At 41.2% G+C, this 12,215-nt stretch overlaps 1 long non-coding RNA gene across 1 annotated transcript; it reads left to right on the top strand.

Moving 5' to 3' along the window:
• Positions 1–304: 304 nt before the first annotated feature.
• Positions 305–6,457, top strand: LOC133547809 (uncharacterized). Its single transcript, XR_009805623.1, has 4 exons — positions 305–3,078; positions 3,366–3,393; positions 3,475–3,545; positions 3,610–6,457. It is a non-coding gene; the product is annotated as an uncharacterized LOC133547809 (long non-coding RNA).
• Positions 6,458–12,215: the final 5,758 nt, after the last annotated feature.

The raw sequence follows: 12,215 nt of genomic DNA, 5'->3' as shown, positions 1-12,215 counted from the left end.
GGGGTAGCAGCAGGGTAACACTGCATGAGGCGGTGCCCCCTGAAGGAGCCCAAAACACTGCTCTTCAAATGGAACACATCCAACCTTCAGGTGACCGTGCAGGATGTACCACTCTGGAACATCAAGCCTCTCCCCACCTGCCAGGTACACCCACCGTCTTCTGTGGCTGAATAATGTTTTGCTGTGAATTTTGTCTCAAAGCAAATCCTGCTCAAATGTGACAAACTTTGGAGTGTAAGAATGTGAGCGATATGCTGAGATGTTATACGTTTTGCCTTGTGACAAAATGTTATCAAAAACCTTTAGTGATTTGTATTCTATTTTAATTTCAGCACATGAAAATATTTCTACTTCTGACCATCGAAGAGAATGGAAAACCATTTTCCAGATCAGCCCTCATACATCCTCCTGATGGCCTAACAACTGAATGACATGTCGATGCTGAGTATGATCCATTTCAATCATTTGAGGAAGCTCTCCCTGATATAGGGGATTGGATGTACAATGACGGACATACGTTTAATGAAGGATTTGAAGATGGTTTGAGTGAGGAGTGTGCAGAAGAGTCCAATTTCAAGGACACAACAGACAAACCAATACATGACAATGCATCAGAAACCATGGCAGAGTGCCTTCTGATCAGCATGGGTTATGTAAACTGTCCTAAAGTCACAGGTAAGGCCCTAAGCCATATGCTCAAAATGTTCAAGTTGCTTTATCCCGATAGTCTGAACACAGACTGCTTAAACAGTGTGCAGAAGTTCCAAAACTTTTTTTTATCCCACTCTGCATCATCGCCTACTATATTACATAAATCCTCCAAGAATTGTTTTGGGCCAATAGAAAGTAAACAAATAAAATGCCTGCTTTGTGGGACCAGTGTGTCAGAAGAAAGGTTCTAATCCTTTTTTTAAAGTATGTACAGATTGATTTCTTGTTTACCACAGCACATTCATGTGCCAAATGGGCCCTCGTTGGTGAATATAAACATGCAGGTTTTTCTTTGCTGCAAGATAGTGTAACATATGAGACATGCAGTCATGTTATTCCCCTATTGGAAACCTCTGCAGTACAGTAGTATTCTTGGATGACATATTGGGTAAAGTTGTTTTCCTTGACTTCACATCTATGCCTGGCATAGTGATTGCAGTTCATTTCCCCAACACACTTGAAAAGTTTGAAATAATGAAGAACTGAACTGGCCTAGGAAGCCACAAATCAAATCTTTAATCATTGTTATAAATGCTCTGAAAATACACACTGATGTGATGTTGCCGTGGATTCTGTAAATATGTACTGTATATGGAGTATCATTGTTGATGATGTTTTTGCATTGTGTGTAATATTTCAGTGGCAAATATATTACATTTACTTGTTTAACAAAGCCACTGTCTTTTTTAATGAATACATAGGCCTACTATGCTACTGCATTTTAATATTAGTCCTTATGATGGTGGTTGGAGAGCCAAATATCTTCTGAAGTGGTACTTTGTTAAAAGAGTTTGAGAACCACTGCTCTAGAAAGTTCACAAATGTTAAAAGCTCTTACAAAGTGTCTTGTGATCATATCAGTATTGTTTGGGTTCAGTTTTAAATCTCACAATTGTAGTCACTGAGTTACTGTACATGACGTGTGGATAAGAAATCAACAAATTAAGTCCAACTTTATTTAAATAAACCATTTAGATTACAGACCATATATCCATATTGTCTGAATTCATTATTTTCTCCCAATGTTGGCATGAGATCAACTGGAATATGATTGAGGTATAACTAAATTGAGCCCATTAAAATGCATTTTTTTAGAAAACGGGTATATCTAACAACTCAAATAGTGAGCAGTGAGAGACAAAACCAAGTATATCTCTCACTGAGACATCATTGAGACATATTGAAACCAATACTCATCAATTGTCTTTTTGCCGAAATAGAAAAGAGACATCTGAGAACTCAAACAGTGAGTAGTGAGAAACAAAACCAGGTGTTTCTCTCACTGAGTCATAATTGAGACATATTGGAGACCAGCTCATTCATCTCTCATTTTGGTCTTAGTTGAAATGGGGAAAAGAGATAACTATTAGACAACTATGAGATCTCTCATAGTGCTCACTGTGAGCCTTATTTCTCAGGAGATACATTTGAGAAGAAGGAGAAAACTACTTTGGTCTCCATTAGTGCTCTTTTATGTCTAGGAGATATATATAAGACATACATGAGATCTCATCTTCAATTTTGCTTTGCTATGGGAAACAAGTGTTTGATGAGCATTCCTCAACTTTTTCGGTCTTTTTTTTAAGCATGTTGCAGGCATCAAATTCCAAAATGAGCTAACATTTGCAAAAAAAAAAGTTTCTCAGATCCAACATCAAATATCTTGTCTTTGCAGTCTATTCAATTGAATATAAGTTAAAAAGGATTTACAAATCATTGTATTCTGTTTTTATTTACCATTTACACAACGTGCTACTTCACTGGTTTGGGGTTTTGTACATGTTGACAGTACATTGCAGTGTTATTTTGTTACAGCCGTACCCACTGTGTGAAGTACTTTTGCAAGACTCCTAGCAATAATATTACACTTCACCAAAGAGCCTGCTGTAAAAGAAATGACCATTGAATGAAGATACATACTCAGGTCACCGTGATCTGAAAAGGAGAGTGAAGAATGTTTTTGTATTCCCCAGATTCTAATCATCTTGGATGAATAAACAAGCAATTCCTAATTTCACTTGGAAATGGGTTTACTATAAAAGTGTAGCACTGTTTCCACACAAAATACCTTCTGTTTTTGGAAAGATGCCCATGTGTGTCTTCCAGGTTGAACATTCCACCCTTTGTGCCTGCCCGGACTGTGCTGGAAGGCCTCGAGTCAGAGGATGCGTGTGAAGACAAGAAAGCTGTAAAAAAGGAGATCCATAGCAAAAAGGTCAAATAAGTACAAACAAGTATTTTACCTCGATTATTAACAGTTTATTTTGCCCAAAAATGTTAAGGGAGCCAAAAAGGACAAAATGGAAGAGGAGAATACAGACCTGCTCAGACTTTGCCACACAGTACCGCTGGAGGTGGTGAACTTAGGTAAGAATCCATGTTTCAAGGTTGATCGGGGTGGGGGGAAGACAACGACACAAAGGTGCTCCTCTTATTTAGACTTTTTGTTTATGGAGGTGGGAAAGGTTACGATCCAGAGAAGAAAGACTACTCAGGTTTTGAGGCCTGGTTGCAGTGTTACTATGTGGATGGAATGAAGTCTGTACGCGACCACAATGGCAGGACTATGTGGTTCAAAATATGCAAACACATTTTCATACGTAACAACTATATTTGTAGCACGTATTGACTAATAGAAAATGGTGTCATTTCAGGGCGATCCAGGTCCTATGGCTCCTAAAGGTAAACGCCAGAAAAAATAGTTGAGATACCATTACACATAAGAGAAAGCTTAGTGTGTCTTTATCTTTTCTCACACACCAGAATCAAAGTCTCCAAAGGCCAAAAAGAGAAAAGATACAGATGCAGACCATGATTACCCCCGCAAGAAAAAGGTATATTCAGTAGGTAATCACCACCAGCACATAGAAATCTAACCCCATTGTGGCTGTACTTCAGGTGTCCAGGAAACACAACTCTGACAGCACAGTGAAGAAAAAAGCAGCCAAAAAGCCCACAAAAGCAGCAAAGGAAGAAGAAAATGGACCTCAAGAAGAAGCCACACCCACAAGAAGATCAGCAAACACACCTCAGCAAGAACCGAAATCCACGTCAGGCAGGAGGAAAAAGAACAATACAGAGCCAGCTGCAGGTCTGATTCTAATAATACTCCCATTTTCTGAAAATATTAAGAGCCTGATCTTTGAGGATCCAATTCCCACACACTTATCTGTGTGCGCAAACTATAAAATTGCATGTACTGTTGGTGGACGTGTTGTATGTGATCTACTTTGTGCAATTGATAGCTGCAAAAGTGGCACAGATCACCCTATTTTTGTGTACTAGAAGCATTATGTGCCCTTGGAAACACTTCTTTCCCTCTACATTCATGTTATTATGCTCTCCACACTGGAGGGGGGCTTATATTAGATTATAGCACATATCGATCATCTAACACCTTTTCTGCAATATAGAATCACAGTATGTATACTATTTGCAGCAGGAATGATCAAACTGCATATTGCAAGACATTTTTTTTAGGAGTTATACTAAATACAAAAAAAAAAAACGCAACGCTTTTGTTCTTGTTCCCAATTTAAATGAACTCAAAGATCGAAAACTTTGACTATAAACACAAAATACCTGTTCCTCTCAAATATTGTTCACAAATCTGTATACATTTGTTAGTGAGCATTTTTTCTTTGCCAAGATAATCCATCCCACCTGACAGGTGTGCCTTGAGCTGTCCAAAATAAAAGGCCACTGTGAAATGTGCAGTTTTATCACACAACACAATGCTTCAGATGTCGCAAGTTTTGAGGGAGCGTGCAGTAGGCATGCTGACTGCAGCAATGTCCACCAGAGCTGTTGCCCGTCAATTAAATGTTTATTTCTCCGCCATAAGAATAGAATAGAATAGAAAGTACTTTATTGATCCCTGGGGGAAATTCAGCACCACAGTTCGCTCACAATAAACAATGATAATAATAAATAATATAATATATATGAATAATATAAATATATTCTACATTTAAGTGCAGTCAAGGAACATATGCATTATACAGTCTGATGGCTGTCGGTGTGAAGGACCTCCTGTGTCGTTCCGTGTTGCATTTTGGGAGTCTGAGCCTTCCACTGAATGTGCTCATTCTCTCTGCAAGGTCCGAGTGTAGTGGGTGGGAGGTGTTGTCCATAATGGCTAGGAGTTTTGCTAGACTTCTCTCTGACACCACCGCCAGAGAGTCCAGCTCCACTCCCATCTTGTTACTGGCCTTCTCTACCAACTTGTCCAGTCTGTATGTGTCCCTCACTCTCAGCCCACTGCCCCAGCAGGCCACGGCGTACAAGAGGGCGCCTCCCACCAGCGACTCGTAGAACATCTTCAACATCTTTGTACAGACGTTGAAGGATCCTAGCCTCCAAAGGAAATATAGATTCGGCTCTGTCCCTTCTTGTAGAGGGCCTCAGCGTGTTTTGACCCATTCAGCTTGTTGTCCATGTGTACTCCGAGGTATTTATAATCCTCTACCATGTCCACATCCACCCCTTTGATGGAAACAGGGGTCGCCAGAGTACTCCTCCTCCTTCCCAGGTCCACAACCAGCTCCTTGGTCTCCGTAACATTGAGCTGGAGGTGGTTCTTTCCACACCATGTGACAAAGTCCTCCACCAGTGTCCTGTATTCCTCGTCATCACCTTCCTCAATACACCCCACTATCGCAGAGTCATCAGAAAACTTCTGAAGGTGGCAGGACTCTGACTGATAGTGGAAATGGGTGGTGTAAATGGTGTAGAGGAAGGGGGAAGAGTACTGTAGCCTCCGGGGCCCCGGTGTTGCTGACCAGCCTGTCAGACACACAGTCCTGCAGTCGCATATACTGTGGTCTGTCAGTCAGGTAATCTACAACCCAGGACACCAGGGGGGCCTCCACCTGCATCTTCTCCAACTTCACACCCAGTAGCCCAGGCCGTTTAGTATAAGCCGCCTCCAAAGGTGTTTCAGAGAATTTGGCAATACATCCAACTGGCCTCACAGCCGCAGACCATATTGATTGGCTGAGACCTGCCACCCGGACAGCTGCTACAACAATTGGTTTGCTTAACCATAGCATTTCTGCACAAACTGTAAGAAACTACCATGAATTGATTAACGTGGACCCCGACTTAAACAAGTTGAAAAACATATTGGGGTGTTACCAATTAGTGGTCAATTGTACGGAATATGTACTGAACTGTGCAATCTACTAATAAAAGTATGTATCAATCAATCTGTCTCAAGAAAGCTCATCTGCATGCTCGTGGTCCTCATCGGGGTCTCGACCTAACTGCAGTTTGTCTTCTTAACCAACTTGAGTGGGCAAATGCTCACACTCAATGGCGTCTGGCACAATACAGAGGTTTTGGTATGTTATTATTGACAGCGAAACCACGTGCATTTTATTGATGGCATTTTCCATGCGCAGAGATACCGTCACGAGACCCTGAGCCCCATTGTTGTACTAATCACCCGAGGCCATCACCTTTATAAATAACATTTACTAACTCATGTTGCAAGGATCTGGAAGCTAAAAACATCCCAGTTCTTGCATGACCAGCATACTCACCGGACATGTCACCCAGTAAGTAATTTTTGAGAGGAATATATATTTTCTGTATAGTAAAAGTTTCAGATCTTTAAGTTCAATTCATGATAAATGGGAGCAAAAACAAAAGTGTTGCGTTTATATATTTGTTCAATACCATATTTTTCGGAGTATAAGTCGCACCTGCCGAAAATGCATAATAAAGAAGGAAAAAAAACATACAAGTCGCACTGGAGTATAAGTCGCATTTTTGGGGGGAAATTTATTTGATAAAAGCCAACACCGAGAATAGACATTTGAAAGGCAATTTAAAATAAATCAAGAATAGTGAAGAACAGGCTGAATAAGTGTAGGTTATATGAGGCATAAATAAGCAACTGCTATGTTAAGCTAACATATTATGGTAAGAGTCATTCAAATAACTATAACATATAGAACATGTTATACCTTTAACAAACTATCTCTCACTCCTAATCCATAAATCCCATGAAATCTTATACGTCTAGTCTCTTACGTCAATGAGATAAATAATATTGATATTTTACGGTAATGTGTTAATAATTTCACACATAAGTCGCTCCTGAATATAAGTCGCACCCCCGGCCAAACTATGAAAAAAAAACTGCTACTTATAGTCCGAAAAATACGGTGCATATTTTCTAAATCAAAAAAGGAATACCATTAAAAAACAACATAAATTAATAGACTTTGGTTTAATCGGCCCTTTAAGTTGTCCAGCAGCTATAAAATGATATTGCTGAATATATATCTTCTTCTTTTTATTTCTAACAGTCCAAATATGACATGCACACGTAGAACAAAGGCTTCTCTGTTCAGTTGTCTTTGCAGCGTGATGGCCTCCTTTCTCACAGCCCTGTGTGCAACTATGTCAGTTGTCTTTGCAGCGTGATGGCCTCCTTTCTCACAGCCCTGTGTGCAACTATGTCAGTTGTCTTTGCAGCGTGATGGCCTCCTTTCTCACAGCCCTGTGTGCAACTATGTCAGTTGTCTTTGCAGCGTGATGGCCTCCTTTCTCACAGCCCTGTGTGCAACTATGTCAGTTGTCTTTGCAGCGTGATGGCCTCCTTTCTCACAGCCCTGTGTGCAACTATGTCAGTTGTCTTTGCAGCGTGATGGCCTCCTTTCTCACAGCCCTGTGTGCAACTATGTCAGTTGTCTTTGCAGCGTGATGGCCTCCTTTCTCACAGCCCTGTGTGCAACTATGCCAGTTTGCACGCAGATTTCAGACTTTTTAAGAGGCACGATACTGCCTGCAGGACACTTTCAGCATTGATAAATCTCACTGTTCATGTTGAGTGATTTGTATTTGCATTTTCTCCTCCCAGTATTGTGGGCATTCTGATAATCAACATATATTCTGCATACATCATTAAGACAAATATGTTAAATGGAGGGAATAAGCGATAGAAAATGGATGGATGGGATGGATTGCACTCCTTATTTTGCTCATTAATCGACAAATATTTAGATCAGCTTTGCGTGTGCTAACAAGTTTGCATGTGTTTTGATACACATAAACCTTTTGTAGATTCTACTGTAAGTGTGGTAAACTTACTTTTTGTTGCAGGCTTCAAGACACGTAGCGGGAGACTGACAAGACAGAATGTCAAGTAAAGGACATCTATTGGAAAATACTGTTTTTATTCCATGATACATATTTTTAATAAACATTCCACACGTTTATTCTTGGCATACTTTTCAATCACAATTCACAATACAGTAAATTATTTGATTTAATGTGAAGTTAATTATATTTATATAGCGCTTTTCTCTTGTGACTCGAAGCGCTTTACATTGTGTAGCCCGATATCTAAGTTACATTTTGAAACCAGTGTGGGTGGCACTGGGAGCAGGTGGGTAAAGTGTCTTGCCCGAGGACACAACAGCAGTGACTAGGTTGGCAGAAGCGGGGATCGAACCTGGAACCCTCAGGTTGCTGCCACAGCCACTCTACCAACCGAGCAGAAATGATGGCTACCGAGCTCTACTCTTTCCTCTCTCCCTCTTGAGTACAGGTAAAAAAACCTTCTTTATGGTGACGGCCACCTATGTCACGTGACACATGCTTCTGTTCCTTGTGTACACATCCACAAACACCACGTGACATACACACATGATCTGGCTCCTACAATGACTAACATGGCTCATTTGCATAATACACTAAATTTATTTGTAAATGACGGTAGAAAATAAGTATTTGGTCAACCATTCAAAGCTCTCACTGATGGAAGGAGGTTTTGGCTCCAAATCTCACGATACATGCCCCCATTCATTCTTTCCTTAACACGGATCAATCGTCCTGTCCCCTTAGCAGAAAAACAGCCCCAAAGCATGATGTTTCCACCCCCATGCTTCACAGTAGGTATGGTGTTCTTGGGATGCAACTTAGTATTCTCCAAATACGAAGAGTTGAGTTTATAACAAAATGGATACATGGATGATACAGCAGAGGATTGGGAGAATGTCATGTGGTCAGATGAAACCAAGATAGAACTTTTTGGTACACCAACAACAGGTATGTCACACCTGAGAGACATGGCACACACCAACAACAGGTATGTCACACCTGAGAGACATGGCACACACCAACAACAGGTATGTCACACCTGAGAGACATGGCACACACCAACAACAGGTATGTCACACCTGAGAGACATGGCACACACCAACAACAGGTATGTCACACCTGAGAGACATGGCACACACCAACAACAGGTATGTCACACCTGAGAGACATGGCACACACCAACAACAGGTATGTCACACCTGAGAGACATGGCACACACCAACAACAGGTATGTCACACCTGAGAGACATGGCACACACCAACTACTCAACAACAGGTATGTAACATTGCTATATTGATCCAGATCATGTAGCAACATAACCCAAAATGCTCAATGGTTAAGGCTGCTGCCTCTCACACGGTACTACTTGGTTCAAATCTACAAGATCTTGTTTTTTGTTTCATCTCTATCATTGTTAAATGATTGCATTTGTATATTAGTGAAAATCCTGTCTTGATGGAACCCAGGATACCTCAATGGTCAACACTGTGATCTTCAAATATGGGGGTACTGGGTTTGAATCCCAATTGGTTTGATATGTAACTTCAGTTCAAAATTGAGCTCCACCTCAATCGTAGTTTACTGGGACAGATGTCACGATTCCATTAATGAATGAGCCAGACTACACTTCCAACAAGACTCAGGATAGCTCAATGGTTAACACTGCTGCCTCTCATGCAGAACTACTGGGTTCAAATCCATTGTTAGGAGGCGTTAGTTTTTTGTTTTGCCTTGATCATAGTTCACTGATTACATTTGTATATGAGTGAAAAACAATACTTAGTGGGACCTGTGATAGCTCAATGGTCAACACTGCTGCCTCACACGCAGCACTACTGGGTTCAAATCCATTGTTAGGAGGCGTTAGTTCTTTGTTTTGCCTTGATCATAGTTCACTGATAACATTTGTATATGAGCGAGAACCATACTTTGTTGGGACCCAGGATAGCTCAATGGTCAACACTGTGGGCTCCTAATACAGGAGTCGTGAGTTCAAATCCCATACATGGAGTCAGTAATTTGGCAGTATGGCGTCAAGACGACATACATTGTGGGCTGCTTCTTCTCCCCCACACAGACTAATGTTATGTGCTACTTCTTTGACTAACATATAGTTGAAAAATTAAGTCAACACTAAAGCTAATAATAATCCAAAATAAAATGTCAAATAGTCAATGATGACACCTCAGGGGTTACCTGTGTGTGTGTGTGTGTGTGTGTGTGTGTGTGAGAATGAGTGCGTGTGTGTGTGTAGGAGTGTGTGCGAGTGAGTGTAACTCCTGAGGTGGGTGGGAATAGGATAAATAAAGAGCGTTGACCAATGAGCTCTCCTGGGTACAAATAAAATAAAATAGGTTAATTGTAATTGGATAAAAAAAAAAGCAAATTAAATTATTATTTTAACATTACATGGGAGAAATGACACAGTTACAATATTTGTCAACTTGCAGCCTCCAGCTGATCTTTTAAATTACACATCGACCCAAGCAGGAGTCGAACCCCACACTCTTCAACCTGAGTCAACAGTCTTAACCACTGGGCTATCCTGGGTCTTGTGAAGAGAAGATTGTGTTCTATACACAAATGTAATCAAGGACTCCTGGCTCAGTAAAGTATGACAAGCTTAAACAAAAATTTGTCAACATGAGTGGGATTCGAACCCAGTACCTGTCATTCAGAGTCAGCAGTCTTAACCACTGGGCTATCCTGGGTCTTGATGAGATATTTTTTTTTTCATACACAAATGTAATCGAGGACTGATGGCCCAGTAAAGTTTGATGAGGTAGAACAAAATACAGTTAACCTGAGTGGGACTTGAGCCCAGTACTTTTCATTCCGAGTCAGATGTCTTAACCCCTGGTCTATCCTGGGTCTTGTGAAGAGAAGATTGTGTTCCATACCCAAATGTAATCGAGGACTCCTGGCTCAGTAAAGTATGACAAGCTTAAACAAAATTTTGTCAACATGAGCGGGATTTGAACCCAGTACCTGTCATTCAGAGTCAGCAGTCTTAACCACTGAGCTATCCTGGGTCTTGATGAGATATATTTTTTTTCATACACAAATGTAATCGAGGACTGATGGCCCAGTAAAGTTTGATGAGGTAGAACAAAATACAGTCAACCTGAGTGTGACTTGAACCCAGTACTTTTCATTCCGAGTCAGATGTCTTAACCCCTGGTCTATCCTGGGTCTTGTGAAGTGAAGATTGTGTTCTATACACAAATGTAATCGAGGACTCCTGGCTCAGTAAAGTATGACAAGCTTAAACTAAATTTTGTCAACATGAGTGGGATTCGAACCCAGTACCTGTCATTCAGAGTCAGCAGTCTTAAACACCGAGCTATCCCTGGTCCTGTGAAGAATGGATTTCTTTCCATACACAAATGTTATCTACGACCCCTGACTCACTGGAGTAAGATGAAGTGGAAAAAATAATGCTGACCGGAGTGGGGTTTGAACTGTGTACAGTTTGTTCTCATGCAACAGTCTTAACCACTGGGCTACTTTCAGTCTTGTAAAGGTAGGATTTTAGTCCATACACAAATGTAATCGATGACTCCCGGCCTTCGTAAAGTATGATGAGGTAAAAAAAAAATACTATCAACCAGAGTGAGGTTTGAACTCAGCACTTTTCATTCAAAGTCAGCAGACTCAACCCCTAGTCTACCCTGGGTCCTGTGACAATAAGATTGTGTTCCGTACATAAATGTAATCGAGGACTCCTGGCTCTGTAAAGTATAATGAGGTTGGGAATGGGTGAAAAAAATAGAAGATTAAAATAAAATAAAATAAAATATACTAAAATAAAAATGGTCTAAACCTGGGCCCTGGAGAAGGGGTCCAGACTGAGGCCAAGGGAAAAAACAACAACAACTCATAGCCATAGTACACATCCCTCTCACATGTGTGTAAGAGGTAAACATCAAAGAAGACAAAGGACATGAAAGACATTAAAGCAGCGGATACAAGCAGACACTTCTACATCCAGCTATGAATAACAACTAAAAGAAACATAGACACTGTGGTGGTCTCTGCGCTGTTCCACGCCATCGTCCACTGGGGTGGAGGGAGCGTGGCCAGAAACAGGAGCAGACCCAACAAAGCAACCAAGAGAACTGACTCCACTCTAAGCCGCCAACCAACTCTCGGCCAGTGTCCAGTCCGCATGGATGAGCGAGGATACGTCCAAGGAGACTGAGGTGTACGACACCTGCTCACCCAGCCAAGACACCGCCAAGCCTCTCCGTCCCAGCGCTCAGAGCTTGCTCCGCAGACCTGTCCCTTCATCCGCATCTCCTCCAGTCCCTCCAAAGCGACTCCGGTGTGGCAGACACCCAGCAGCTGGTCTCCATGGTCAAAAGGCTCCCGGGAGGAAGATCCAGAAGTCCAC

Source organism: Nerophis ophidion, unplaced genomic scaffold, assembly GCF_033978795.1.
Source record: "Nerophis ophidion isolate RoL-2023_Sa unplaced genomic scaffold, RoL_Noph_v1.0 HiC_scaffold_187, whole genome shotgun sequence".
NCBI lineage: Eukaryota > Metazoa > Chordata > Actinopteri > Syngnathiformes > Syngnathidae > Nerophis > Nerophis ophidion.
This window is presented reverse-complemented; position numbering and strand designations above follow the sequence as displayed.